Source organism: Papilio xuthus, unplaced genomic scaffold, assembly GCF_000836235.2.
Source record: "Papilio xuthus unplaced genomic scaffold, Pxut_1.1 DF826961.1, whole genome shotgun sequence".
In the NCBI taxonomy this organism is placed as follows: Eukaryota; Metazoa; Arthropoda; class Insecta; order Lepidoptera; family Papilionidae; genus Papilio; species Papilio xuthus.
In genome coordinates this window covers 1,445,248-1,460,796 of record NW_013531688.1, presented here as the reverse complement: position 1 = coordinate 1,460,796, position 15,549 = coordinate 1,445,248, and the positions used below count along the sequence as shown (strand labels likewise).

At 33.9% G+C, this 15,549-nt stretch overlaps 1 protein-coding gene across 2 annotated transcripts in view; it reads right to left on the bottom strand.

Moving 5' to 3' along the window:
* The window catches only part of pxb (putative Hedgehog signaling attenuator pxb), a 78,397-nt gene that overhangs the window by 50,320 nt on the left and 12,528 nt on the right, over positions 1 to 15,549 (bottom strand). Inside the window, exons 1-2 of one of the 2 annotated variants that reach the window (XM_013315727.1) lie at positions 8,560 to 8,582; positions 4,494 to 4,527 (exon numbers count right to left, since the gene is read on the bottom strand). The gene's annotated coding sequence lies outside the window, so the exon portion shown is untranslated. Of the gene's footprint in view, positions 1 to 4,493; positions 4,528 to 8,559; positions 8,583 to 15,549 lie in introns of those variants that run through there. The other variant, XM_013315726.1, reaches the window with a different exon arrangement.

Below are 15,549 nucleotides of genomic sequence, written 5' to 3'. Positions count from 1 at the left end.
TATATATAGATGAGGAAGATATTAAACAAACGATTTAAAAGAACTTCCGAGTTCAAGAACCCTAACTATTTGATGAAATAATTCGACAAAGAATGTATAAACAATAGAACTGCATTTTGATGGAAATATATCAAAACAAACTGCCTTTGTGTTCTTCCTTCCTTCTTCATCTATGTCCAATATCAGCAAGATTCATGCAGCCGTTCTGGAGATGTTCAAACAAACATTCATCCATCTAAACATTCGCATTTATTTTAGTAAGTAAGATTCGTGATCTGGAAGCTTTAAGATAGAAAGAAACAAAGATAAACTCAATAAACCAACTTATTTATAACAGTCGAATTGTTCAATAAACATATATAATAAAACAGAATTTAATTTCTTAATATTCAATATCAACACGACTACAGCACTAGTGGAATAATTATTAATTTACATAACAATAATAGCATTATCGAGTTATAACAGTATTCGGTTACAACTCAATAGAGTTACGTAAACCAACAACAAATATACGGAGTAAGTAATAATTTAACAATCAAATATTGCATTAAAAATAAATCGATGTAACAATTTGTAGGTTTATTTGTTATAATAGTGTATATAGAAAAAAGAGATCCTTTGTATGTATGGATATACAAATGTGGGGAACGCTCGGCCATCTGTCGCCCCAGAGTTGGGTTTGAATCCATTTGTATATTAATGGCGTTTTCATGTCACGTGTGTTTAATATTTTTGATGCGAAATCGCCGATATTTCGGCCCCATATGGATAAATAATGCAATTTATTAAAAAAGTAGGTAAGGTAAATAACATACTATACGACTCAAATATTAGCTGTCGCCCGCGACTCTGTACGCTTGGGATTAAAAGAAAACATAATTAGTAATCTATGTGTTCTTCCAGACTGTGTTCTACATGTATTTCAAACAGCAACATCTATGCAGCCGTTCTAACCATACCTTCAAACAAACATCCATCCAAACATTCGCATTTATAATATTAGTAAGATTTAATTATTAGTTATAAATCAATGATTTCATCAAAGTTATTTAAAAAGCATCTTGAATTTTTTCGATAATCTAGTTTATGGTCAGGAAAAGTATATATCCAAACACTGAACCAAAACAATTATCATTCGGCATATGTTCTCAACAAAGGAAAAGCAACAAAAACATTGCCACAAGAATTTATAACGCGTCAAAATCTGAGGAGAAATGGCTTCCTTTGGATAGAGACGTTATTTTTGAAAACGTATAAAATTAATTGTGCAGTATCGCGCGCATCTGCCGCCTTCTTTGTCCTTTTTTTTCATCTCCGCTCCGCTTTCAATAGTGGACGCTATATGAAGGAACGATATAAAGATGACGACCTTTTGCCTCAGTGGACAGTGTACCTGGGATAAAATTATAGTATACTTCAATGCTAATATGACCATGTGAATCATAAGGTGGCAAACAAGCGAGCGGCCACCTGAAATTGCTGAAATAGCGAAGTGATCATTGCCCATAGACATACGCAATTGCATATGCGTTGCCTACCTTTAATCGACGGAGGAGAGGATGCACAGAAAGAAAATATTTTCCCTTCCCATGCATCCTCTCATCCGGAAAGTCCACTTCCACTTCCCATCCTTTTCTTATAAAAAAAGGGTGGGAAGGGAAAGAGGACTATATTAGGCGTCCGGGACGCACACTCATCAGACAAAACGCGAAATTGCTTCCACTTCACGCCTGTCTTCTGTGTGGTCGTGGTATTTCACCGGGCGAGCCGGGACAATTCGTGCGAAGATGTTAAAGCGGTCTCTACCACTGTTACATGTATTGATATTTTTATGATAACTCGATTTCTGATGATTGACCTAAAATCTAAGCTACTAACAACTCCAAGATATGCGATCGGTCTCTCTTTAAATCTTAACTATAACATCATGTTGATCTTATTATAACAAAATCGAGCTTAACTTTATTCATGTAACTGATATTAAATTTTATCAGTAATCGTTCTATTCATATCTTACCCAAGTAACAAGCTCGTGTTACCAAAACTAACTCCAATAAACCATTCCTGAGAAACTTCCCGGCATTTCCTTAAATTATCTTCATTTCTATTACCATATAAATAGTTCCAACAAGCTTCGACTCAACCGATAATCATATAATCAGGGATCATTCAAAAAGTTTTATACCAATTAGATAAGTCCAATCATCAACATATCAAAACATCAATTAAACAAATCGAAACTTTAAATCTTTATACATAAAGATGCAATTTAATTGGTACACTTTATTAAGACCTTCAATCTTCAATTGATTCGTATAAGAGATATCTTTCGATTAAAAAAAAACTGTAATTATTACAAACTAGAAGAAGTTTCGTTTACATTTTTTAGTAGAAGCCATTTAAAAGAGAACAAGCCTTGTATTGTCACGAAAAAAATCAAAGATTTATTTTCTTTTCAATCGACGACAAAATAAAACACATCGTTATTTGCGTCCATTGTTTAGAGTTAATTAAAACGTTATTCAAATGGCTACACAACATTTCAAAGCGAGGGATAAATTCCTCCTTTTACCTTTTGAAATACGAAAAAAAACTTTACGTCTTAATTGCATACATCTGTTATAGCGGTCAGATACTGAGTTTATAGCCGTTTTGTTTTACAATAAATTGCTGAGAGACAATAAACGAACAAAAAAGGAGATATAAAAAATGAATGAAGAAAACAAAGCGCATAATGAATTAAACAACATAATGAGCTGTCGATTTCGGATCAGAGAAACGCGAACACCTGCGTAGGAACCGAAATGTCTTCATTAAAACGAACATCAAAGAACAGGTGCATTTTTATTATAAGAACAAACCGCAATTTATGCAGTCTCTGACGGTGCAAATGTTTCCTGACATATTTGTGATGTTTTCTTTATTGCAGTAAGCGAATTTGCTGCAAAAAAATTGACAGAAGGGAATCATAAAGCTGTATTCGAAGAATAAATACGACATATTGGGTAATTAGAATTTAATTTTGATTATCTTGTAAATGTTATTGAAAAGTATTCCGTTATAGAGTCGCGAGATGAAATTACGCTTAAAGAGTCTATTTGTATTAGTGTTTCATTGTATTTAAGAAGTGTAATTAAACTTCTACTTTATTTCTAATAATTATTTAACACTGTATTGGTTTTGGTCTGTATTTTTATAATATTCTTAATTAAATTACTCTATATTTTTATTCACAGATACTAATAGTTAGTTAAAAACTTAAAAATATTGGTGTTAAATTACAAGAACGTCTTCGGTGACTTGAGAGCGGTGTTTACAAAGTCACGAACCCTGTAATTGTTTCGCTTATACCGCTGACAAGCACCCCGGGGAAGCACCGATTGGCGGGACTCTTGCAAGATGGCGGCCGACCTCGCCTGACCCATCCGTCAAGCGCGAAGGTGGAACATCTGTTTTAACATGTCAGACTGGCAGTTAATAAAGTCGTTTCTTCTTGTTTTGCTTTTAGAATTTACTTTATTTTTTATTTTCCTTCACCCGATTCTAGACTGTAATTTCTTTTCTTATCCAAGTAAATAAAAACTCCGATTTGCAATTGATCTTTATGACAATAGCGTGTTTTCATATTTGCGCATCTCTTCTACCGTAAAAGCTATTATATACCTAATAGGTATTAGAAATAATTGGTTAAGGCCAAGAATTTTCTCAGTAATAATTACACTTCAAATGCACTTTATAGTGTTCTTATTACTAGTCTTATTATAGTATAATCTAGAAATCTATATTAATTCTTAAAACCTAACCTAAAATTCAAATAACACAAGAAGCTACAATATTAAGAAATCTATTATAAAACCTTTAAATTCGTGAACATCGCTTGACGCAACACAATATAGGCTCACAAAGCTAATGTAAAAAAATATAATGACCGACGCCCGAGGCACACAATATCCGTTCCTCAGTTCGCTGCCGAAATACGCTGTGAATACGTGTAAGTTTGTACATTATGTTAGCTTGTTTTGAACAATCGTTAGCGTGTTATGCCATCCTTTCCGAACTTCTTTATTTATTACCTCTTTAAATATATTACGCAGAAAAATAAACGACCATAAAACGATGATACGGCCAATCTTCAACTATTAGATATGTTTTGTTAGAAGGAAGTTTTGCGTAACAAGATTTTTGGCTATTGGGAAGATTTACCGATTATGGTGTCAGGATTTCATGAAGCATTATATTATTAATTTTATTTAAACGCCTGTATAACTTAAGATGATTGTTTTTAATTTTTTTATTGAGAAGGCAAAGGCTGTGATCCGGATGTAAACTCGAATCTCTTTATCGGGAAAACAAGAGCATACATTTTGGAAGATAGATTCAACAACACATAAGCAAACCCTTCTTACATTCAGATGATTTAGGGATTTCAAAGGATGCATGCTATATGTATATAAATAAGTTATATGTATATACATGTATGTAACACATACCTGAACAATGATGTCAACACTATCTCTGCAACATCTGAAATTAAATAAAAAACAACAATTACAAATTTTGTAAAGCTTAGAAAGAAGGAGGACATTATAAGATCAAAGATGTTGAATCCATATTCAAACTTTTTTTTAGATTAAATAAATGTTGGTAATTTGTTTCTGGCTTAGATAAGAATAACACGCTTTTCGATCTAAATAAAACAAAAGTCCGTTAGTTCTAAAATGATTATGTGACAGAGCAACTTTTTCTAACTATACTTATAATAACGTTAAACCACGATTCCTAATGATTGCACTCTCCAATCCTTTAACACATAATTCCTTATACCTTGAAGGTACTAACGCATCCGAGCGTTAATCTATCTCTGTCGTTACCGTTAACCTTTATATGTGCATCTCTTTCGTTGCCCGATCTGAGCAAACAACGTGCGTTCAGAATTAAGCAATTATGTTTAATTTCGAATCCCCGCGCAGTTGTCGGCCGCGGCGAGGGAATGTGTTATTTAGAATCATAATTTGTGAGAAGCTATCCGCTTGAGCAGCTGTAAATTATACACTATACAGGTGATTTCTAAGTAAAGTTGGATGCAGGCAAGAGTGCTACGAGTTAGTTGCAACAATCTACCAAAATAATACAATTGTAATTTATAAAATAAATAATGCAGTTTACGTCGGAAAAACAAATGAATATGAAGGATTTAATTTTTTTGAATTTTTGAATTCCGAACGTCCCGAAAGAAATACAACAGATCAATCATCATTTATATAGCAGCATTTTCGACGATACGTCAAAATGTAAATGCATTTCGAATGAAAACGAAATAAAACAAAGTATAGAATTCCTTTTCTAAAAATCATAATGATGAAATGATTAATATATTTTGAGTTCAAAAAGTGACACTTCACGTCAACGGTCTCTAATGTGATTGGACGTTTTCATATGAAGTAAAACATCGGGCGGGACTCTCATTGGTGTAATTAAAAAGCGTAGATTATTATCGCCTCACCAACCAGCCAGGTTTCCGGTGCGTAATTGTTAATAGGGTACTGTGAATAGGGGTTTTAATGAATAACATTGTTTTTTCGTAAATACTACGCGAATGCGCAAGGACTGGCCGTTATTTTCAAATTGGTCACTCGACTCCATTTTTTTTAATAATGTGCAGAACATAATTTTAAATTTAAAAATCGAACATGACGATTTTGTTATTTTTAAATTTCCTCGTGGCAAAGATTAAAGATGGAAAGGATTTACGATCAAAGAAAAAGTAAATTGAACTGAATAAAGGTTTCCATAAAATTAGGTTCGCTTCAATATTCTAGCTTCTTTTAAAGAATATCCAGTATTTTACGGTAAGTATAATATCAAAGATATAATAAAAAATTTAATATTCCAAGTCGATATCTCTGTGAAAATTGAGCTAATGGAAGGAACCTCTAGTTATTATTAAAATTAAAAGAAAATCTGACACACTATGGGTTTTGTTTATATACTTTTTGTAATAATTGCTGTACTGTTTCAGCCACCAGTAAAGAATGTGAAGTTAAATGAACTTTATTTGAGAAAATTAGTTACCTATGCCGTTTGGGCTACATAATTCTACAATGGCATTTCTATGCATTCTAATGTTATAAATGCGAATGTTTGGATGGATGTTTGTTTCACAATTTTGCAGAAATAAGATATAGATGTAGACCATAGTTTGGAAGGAAACATATGCTAATTTTTTAATACAACTCGGACAGAATTGCGGGCGACAGCTAGTACTTTCAAAAGCGCTAAAATTAAGTTAAGTAAAATAATGATACCTTTTATTCATTCATGAGTAACCCATACAATAAAAGCCTTAAGCAAAATCAGATTATAATATAAAACTCGGCAAAGCAACTGCAGAAGGAGTTGCTGCTAGGGGCGTCAAAGGGATACGAGCTCTTTGTGCGAATGCATTGTTTGACGACACTGTAAAGAATTGAAAGGACGGAAATAAAAATGAAAACTGGAAAATGTTTTCAAATGTTTTACTTAAAAATATTGCATTGGCTCTTCACTCCAGGCATAAAGTATTAACAATATTTTTGAACTCTTATTTGATATTGAATGAAACATTTATTTTATAAAGAAGAAAATAAATTCGAATTTTTATCGTTAATTGTTGAAAAATCATTTACAGCCTAGAAGAACGTTGATAAAATCACAGAAATAGTTGAAATTGGTCAATACTTTAGTTACGTGACATTTATACCTGTTTAATTATATTTTATCACTAGCTGTCGCCCGCGACTCCATCCGCGCGGAATTAAAACAAACACAATTAGTAGCCTATGTGTTCTTACAGACGATGTCCTATAAGAAGGCCTAATTTCATCGAAATACGTTCAGCCGTTCTGAAGATACCTTCAAACAAACAACCATCTATCTAAACATTCGAATTTATAATATTAGTAAGAAGTATAATAATATCATAAAAATATTACTTTTCCTCTGCGTAATATTATGTTTCAGGTTATATAATGTGTGTATGTAGCTTATAAGCTGATATAATGGTGCTTGTTATCAAGTCTAGATGAATAACGGTCGGCTTGTAATCATGTTGTTAAGGTATAGGTGTGGTATAGAGTTACTGCGTAAATAAAGATGTATTACTTAATGATAAAAATAGTAGTTTTACAATCTCACTAGCCACATTGTGAACCAAGGTGAAAGTGTAATACAATCATATTTAATTAGATTATCTTCTACTTATTTACTTTATTCTTAGTACACATTAACTAGATAGTAGATTTTATTTTGTTATTAAAACATATTTGATGTGTTTTGAAGCGTAATTATCAATATGTTTTGCGGAATTATATTTACTTTGTAGCTTTGAACAGATGTTTACATGATGTTCGTTTAAACAAATATTTATTCATACATAAGCCATATTAATATACTTGATATTAATATAAAATGAATTAAAAAAGCAACGTTTATTAACTTCTAATACAAGTCCTCTCAGCTAATTACAACCCAGCATTATATTGATACCTTACAGCCGTCTTCTTCCTTCTCTTGTCCCAACAGTGTCGGCACAGTATGTATTACTCTTCCATACATCTCTATTAGCCGTCACCTAAATTTATTCTCTTCTTAAGCATATCCTCTTTCACACAATTCATTCATACAACGTTCAGTCTTATCCATTTGCAGCAAGCCATGAATCTTGTGCTATGCTATGGATCTAGTCGCTTTCTTATTCGTCATTATAAAAAACTAGCTAATGTTCATGACTCCGTCCGTGCGGAATTAAAATAAAGCTTAATTAGTAGCTTACATGTTCTACGTCTAAGCAAAATTTTAGAGTGATCCATGCAGCCGTTCTAAAGATACGTTCTAAACACCGATCCAAACATTAACGTTTATAATATTAGTAAGTTTCAATAATCGTTTCTTACTTTAAGAGCTGTTAAAGTAAACAAATTTCTCACAGCTTTGTTACAAACTTCGAAATTAATCGTCAGTTTCTAATTTAGCTTTCCCTTTCTCTTATAGTGGAAATTACTCTAGTATCGAAATTCTGTGGCAAATCGTTTGAAATGCAAATTGTGATAGCTGAGTGTATTAGTTGATGCTTTATTGGTTCCGCCCCTTTGAGAATTAATGAACTACGCAGCTATGGCTCGCGTTATGATACATAATTTGTACTGTCAAGATAACGTGTTATTAGTCGCCAATGTAAGTTTGCTTCCTTAGGGCTGATACAACATAATTATGTTAACTCGTCAATCATGTTTATCATTTAATATTTATAAGAAAGTCGTTAGTGCTTAGCTTACGCAGATGCTTGATTATTATGACAATGTTATTAACATACGTCTTATTTTTGCCTTAACTAGAGAAGGTAAAATTCAAACTAAATTGATAACGCGCACGATTGATGAGCGTCGGTGGCTCAGGGGCACTTGACTTGCAATCTGCAGGTCCTGGGTTCGAGTCCTGTCATGTACCAAGTGTTTTTAGATTTCCGATTTACATATGTACATTTATCCGACGTTCTTACGGTGAAGGAAAACATCTTACCTGCACATACTTGAGAAGGAATTCAAAGATATGTGTGAAGTCAACCAACCCGCACTTGGCCAGCGTGGTTGACTATGGCCTAGTCACCTCTAACTTAGGGTAGGCTCCGATCCCCTCGGTCGGGACGTATAGTGAGCTGATGAGGAAATTGATAACGGCAATTTATTAATTAATACAGAGTAGTTAATAAAGCTCCTATCAGCAAATAAAAAGAGTTTTGATGTCACAATACTTGTATTACATACCAGTTGACAAAAAGAAGTAGAGGAACAGAGGTGTCCCCGGAACTTTCCAAAGTGTTTATTCTCTGCTTAAAACTTTAGATTACTAAGTAATTGCTTAATTATTGAATTAAGCATTCCATAACATACGTAGACAAAGCGTATGTAATATAGTTATTTAATTAGTCTAAGAGACTAGGGTGAGATAAATGTAGCTACGAGCGAGCCTAACGCAACGTCATAAATCAATAGCGTCGTCTCCCTGGGAGCGGTAATATCGAGATTACATTAACAAACATTAATGCAAATTCTATGTTATGTATTACCTAGGTAAATTATTGCTATCAAACACATAATAACAGTTACATAGAGCTATTACGTTAGATATATCATAGTTTAAAAGAGTTAATCCTTAAAATTTTTTTAGGCTTTCATTTATTTTAAATCACATTGCGACTTAAAAAATCCAATGTAGAAATGTAGGGTTGCAGTTTTGGATTCAGTATTATTAAAATGCTTACTCAATAAGCGTCAATAGCCTAATGGTTAAGGGTACGGGTTTTCGATCACGAGGTCAGGGGTTCGAATCCCGCCATTCGACTATTGTCGTAAATCATATCCTAGCACAAGCTTAGAGCTTAGTTGGAATTGTAATAAAAATATTAGTAAAAAAGTTTAGCTCTTCGTCCAACACTACTCCATATGTATCCAATATTGTCAAAGTACACCAAAAGCTTTGTTGCAGAATGTCAAAGAGTACAATCGCATTATCTTTGAATAGACGAACCTTCATCCATGTACATAAGCGTACGCTTACGTTGTATTTTTGAATAAATAATATGAAACATTCGTGTAGACGACGCGACGTCCTCGCTACTGCACAGCCACAATACCTCTCGTAATTTATATGTCATCGTAAAATTATAAAAGTCGTCAGTTTAAAATCTCACTACAGATATAATGTCATTACATGCGATATCAAAATGAAATTATTGATAATTTATAACTAAGTCTCAATCTTGTATAATTTCAAAAAAAAATTACCTTTATCAGTTCATAAAAGCAGCATTCGTGAATTTTCCTTACTGTTCTAATTTACTAAGTTTCTTAAGTGACTTTATTTACGATTTGACTGTAACATACTCAAGCGCCTGATGTAATCTGCCGCAATCCCTCGTATCCCTGTTGGGGACGGGCCGTTCCTTACATCTGTTACGTACTTTACACGTGATAGCCCTGATGCCTATCTTGTTATGGTAGTCTGCAAGTTTGCATGATTTAATGCCAACTTACCAACATAGAGACGTACGGAGCAAGGGTTTCCTCTCATTTAAATAAATCTTTGGTCTACCCATCACAAAATCTAAATTAGTTTGTGAATAATATTATTCATACTGGTGTGAACATAATTAGGCTTTAGGATGAGAAAATTACTGACACACGATGCAAAATGATGATGCTAGTAAATTTCCAATCATATAAAGTCTAGAAATCGTCCGCCTACTCCTTTATAGTGGAATAAAAATAACAGTACTTGATAAGTCTATTAAACTAATCTTATAAAGAGATAATTCAGTGCAAGCGATTATACAGCGGTAGGTCCACGAACAACCGCCGAGACATTAATAAATGTCTGATAAAATTCTAACGTTACAGACATTACGTTAATATAAGTGGCAAGTTCAACCAACTAGGTGGTTATTAAGATCGCAATATATCAGGGAACACTTCATAGTCACGACCGGTTCTATAAAATGAAAGCGTAATATTCAAGATCAACTTCAACTTGCATTAAAGCGCACATGGCAAAAAAAGCTTAGGCCGCTAAATATATGCAATTCCTGAGCCCATAGCGAATGCCTGAAATTAAGTCATCAAGTCGCTCTATAAGGGGCCCGCTCGCGAGCAACCTCTGTTATATTTAACTACTATAAATAAATAAGTAGAAAGTGAACTCTATTGTATTTCAGATAAAGTACAATTTTGATTGTGTTTTATAGAATTTAATAGCATAAAAAATCGCGGAGTCATTCCGTCGACGCCCGAGCGAGACGAATCGCAATGGAGACGTCAATCCCTACCGAGTCCTCGACCAAAAACCAACAAGTAGAGTACAAAAAAACAAACAACTTTAACGAAATAGAGTAAACAGAAGATGAAAGTCGTCATGTCGTGATCACGACCGACCATCGTAGATGTAGAGACAGAAAAAAAACATAGAAACGACAATCGTTTACTACTTTTTCTACCGCAACTGTTAACCCAGTTACGGACCAGCGCATTTGACACAAAACAATGTGTATTTATAGCAATGTTTGTATAGCTTTAAGTATATCTATATTAAACAATTAGGAAAAATTTAAGATTGATAAAATAAAATATTTCATAACTTATTATAATAACTTGAAAAAATAACAAACACAATTTGCCTTATTTTAGAAGTAATAGATGTGAATAAATCAGGGCAGAAGAGAAATAGATCTGCAAAACCCTACCCAATAACCTTCTTCTTCTTCGTATTCTTCATTACTGAAGGTCGTGCTTGTCTTGATATGCTTTAACGGCTGTGTCGACCAGCTGCCTCCACGCCGTCCTGTCTTCGGCCTGTCTCACGGCAGTCGTGATACTGAGTTCCAATATAGCCTGCACTGGATCAGCGGGCATGAAATCGACCCCGTGACCCTCTATCTTTCCAACCACAACCAATTTGTCCAGGTTGTCGGGGTGTCTTCGGGCCCAATAATCATGTCAGTATAATTTATGTATTTATTTTTGCCCCTAGTTATAATTCAAGATCAAGTCGGTATACAGCATCTCCTTTTTTTGATTCGGCATCACCAATAATTTCGCCATTACTCCAATAACAACTTTTATGCTAACTAAAATTCACTCCTTTCACTTCATTGTCTATGGTCAAGTAAATTCGTATCGACATGTACAATTTCCAAATGTCATTTACAAATTGGTGAGATTCTAAGAATTTAAAACATTCATCGAAATTGTGCTAACTCTCTAAAGTCCTTTTTGTATCTTTTGTTTCTTTCAAATTAATTCTGTTTGTCTTCATTACTCCTTAAATAAGTTTGTTTGTCGAAATAACTTGTATCTCTCGAAACTCTGATTGTGATTATGTTTTTATTTTATGCTTACGTACTTATAGAACGCTTACGCTCGAGTTTAGTAGCAAAACTTTTTTTTTTTATTGGAATGACTAGTCTTTATTTTTCCATTCCATTTGTGACTGTGTACACATTTTTTGATTACTTTTTAGAGTACTAATAACAAGATTTCTGTCTAAATCAAGATTAAACTTTAGCCCAAGAAATAAGTTTTTCTAAGAGAAAGGAAATTATTAGTAGACATCACAGCACTACAATATTTTTGTATCAAACTTCTTATTCATTCGCTCATCATCAGCTCTCGATACGTACCCTAAGTTAAGTGCGATTAAGCCATAGTCAACCACGCTGGCTAAGAGCGGATTGGTTGACTTCACACATATCTTTGAATTTCTTCTCAGATATGTGCAGGTTGCATCACGATGTTTTCCTTCACCTTAAGAACATCGGATAAATGTATATATGTAAATCGGAAATCGAAAAACACATTGGTACACGGCGGGATTCGAACCCAGGACCTGCAGATTGCAAGTAAAGTGCTTGACCCCTGAGCCACCGACGCTCTACTTCTTGCTGTCAATTTATAATTCTCTGATGTATAGTTGGTAAAAAGTTGCTAAAGGTTTAAAATATAAGTAAAATATCAATTGATATTTTGACCGTACAACTAACTATTGTTGTACGCTACGGATATATTTATTTGTATGTTAGATTCTTTTATTTTTAACAGTGAAATATCGGATATAAAATTGGATTTTAGCTAGACAAGAGATGTAAAAATATTTGTCCACGGCTTTACCATAGCGAAAAAATATTCCTAAACCCATTGCGTAGCGTACACAGCAAACATCACGTCCAAATCCTACAAACAAATGCCGATCCAATATTTGATTATGAGCATATGTTACGGCGTAAACATGTTTTTATTATCAAACAGAGTCTAGTACTAATTAGGATTAAAAACGAAATTATAAAAATGTCTACAATGGGATTAACTTTCATAAAATGGCACAATTTTTGTTAATAAAATCGTTTAAAATTCCAAATGAAAAAAAAAGAATAGAGATAGGAGTAGATTTCTGTGGTTTCATTACAAAAAGTAAACATTATTGGCACTGGGCAAGGAGATTTAAGCATTAAGAAAGGTGCAAACTTAGCAGACATATAATTGGCTTTTAGCACTTTCGAGGCGATACAACGCTCAATCTAACATCCCGCCGGCATTAATGACATTTTAATAAATTCGATCAAGACAATCGCTTTCATGTCCAACAGCCGCTTATCTCTTAAAACCAATTCGTATCTCGATTGAGACGAACATCCGAGCGCTGTTTGGTTTGTAGCTTACAAATTGAGGATACTAAAAAATAAAAGAAAACATAAGAAGGCTGCCGTGGGGGGCGTGCGCCTGCGGGTGTAAGGTATATCGTAATTATTGTTAGACGAGCGGCGAACTCAAAAACACCGACTCACACGCACACTGATAACTATATTAACACTTAACACACACATTGGGGCGATGTATTCGCGCGTTAGGATGTACACACACATTCTCGACTTAACATCATAATTACGAGCCCCACTGACGTGCGTCGAGCTGTAACGAGCTTAAACAAAATGGCGGCCAATTTGACTCGCATCTAGTAACACAAGGGTACGTATAACAGAATGAAGAATTCAATTTCCTTAAACCCTTTAGGAATCATAATCAATATCTATATATATAAAAGAAAGTCATGTTAGTTACACTATTTATAACTCAAGAATATATATAAAAGAAAGTCGTATTAGTTACACTATTTATAACTCAAGAACGGCTTTACCTATATGGCTGAAAATTGGCGAGGAGGTAGGATAGAGGAGACGGACATAGGATACTATTTATTATTTTTTTTTTCGAATTTGGATTGGTGTTTGAAGATATCTCTAGAACGGCTGAACGGATCTCGATTAATTTTGGCATACGTATAGAACATACTCTGAACGAAAACATAGGCTACACTAATTAAGTTTTTTTATATATCCACGCGGATGGAGTCGCGGGCGACAGCTAGTTTTGTATATTTAATACTAAAGTAAGTAGTTAATGTGTAAAAAAAATCTTTTCTTTCGGATGATATAAAATAGAGACGTAAACTTACTTTTTAATAAGAATTGTCAGGTACCAGAATTAAATAAAAAGTTTTCTTCTCATATAAGAGGAAAAAACTTGTTCCAAAGCACAATTCATAACAAAGAAATTACAGCTTAGTGATTTTTGAAAATGGAATATGATTTTGTCGTAAACATCTAGATCACATTTTATTTCACACGGTACTGATGAGATAAATCTTACTAATATTATAAACTAGGTGTCTCATGCGACTACTTCCTCGCGGTATTAAAAAAAACTTTATATGCAGCCTATGTGTTCTTGCGACTATGCTCTATCTCTTTGCCCAATATTAGCAAGATCCATGCAGTCTTTCTGGAGATACAATCAAAAAAACAACCATCCATTCTAAACATTCGCATTTATAACATTAGTAAGTAATATGATGCGAAAGTATAGATGGATGGATGTTTGTTAGAAGGTATCATTGGAACGGCTCAACTCTACGGGCACAGACGTAGAACATAGTCTGGAAGAACTCATAAGCTACTTATTAAGTTATTTAATTCCGCGCGGACAGAGTCACGGGCGAGAGCTAGTTATGATAATAAATTCAAGTAAGTTAATTTGAATAAGCAAACGTTATAATAGAGCTGGCGACTGTAGTTTAAAATTAAGAAGTAATTCCAACAACAATACCTCGGAATAAAAAGAAAAGATAAATTAATTTAAAAACGCAGTGAAGCCACACGCCGGCTATATGGTAATGAAGTCTTTGTATATTAAATTCATTTGAGCATTCATAATTTTCTAACAGTAGCAGGAAACATTTAAATATGACTTAATGATTAATATTTATAACATTTAAGGCACTGGCCACTTTTACTGAAAGGAATCGAGATCTTAAAAATGTTAATTTAATGAATTGTTTAAAATTGTTAACTTTGTGTTGAAGGCTTACCTGAAATATTATTCTTGTTTATTAAAGAAGCTCATCGGATCTGAATGTTGGGCCACCAAGGTTTCGGATGAAAGAAGATTGCATGTAGCTGAAATGCGTATGCTAAGATGGATGTGTGGTGTGACAAGGAAGGATAAAGTTAAAAATGTGTATATTAGAGGAAGTTTGAAAGTAGCGCCAGTGATCGAGAAATTGAGGAGTAAAAGATTAGCGTGGTTTGGACATGTTATGAGGAGGGATGATGATGATATAAGCAAAAAAGTAATGAGATTGAATGTGGATGGCTACAAGGGTAGAGGAAGACCAAAAAAAGTATGGAATGACTGTGTGAAAGAGGATATGCGTAAAAAGGGGGTAGACTCGGATATGACGGCTGATAGAGATGTATGGAGGAGTAGTACATGCTGTGCCGACCCTCGATAGGGATAAGGGCAGGTTGATGATTGATGATTAAAGAAGCTCATCGTGTGAGTGACTAGGTCATAGTCAACTAACGCCAAGTGCGGGATGGTTGACTTCACACATATCTTGAAATTTCTTCTCAGATATGTGCAGGTTGCATCACGATATTTTCCTTCATCTTAATGACATCGGATA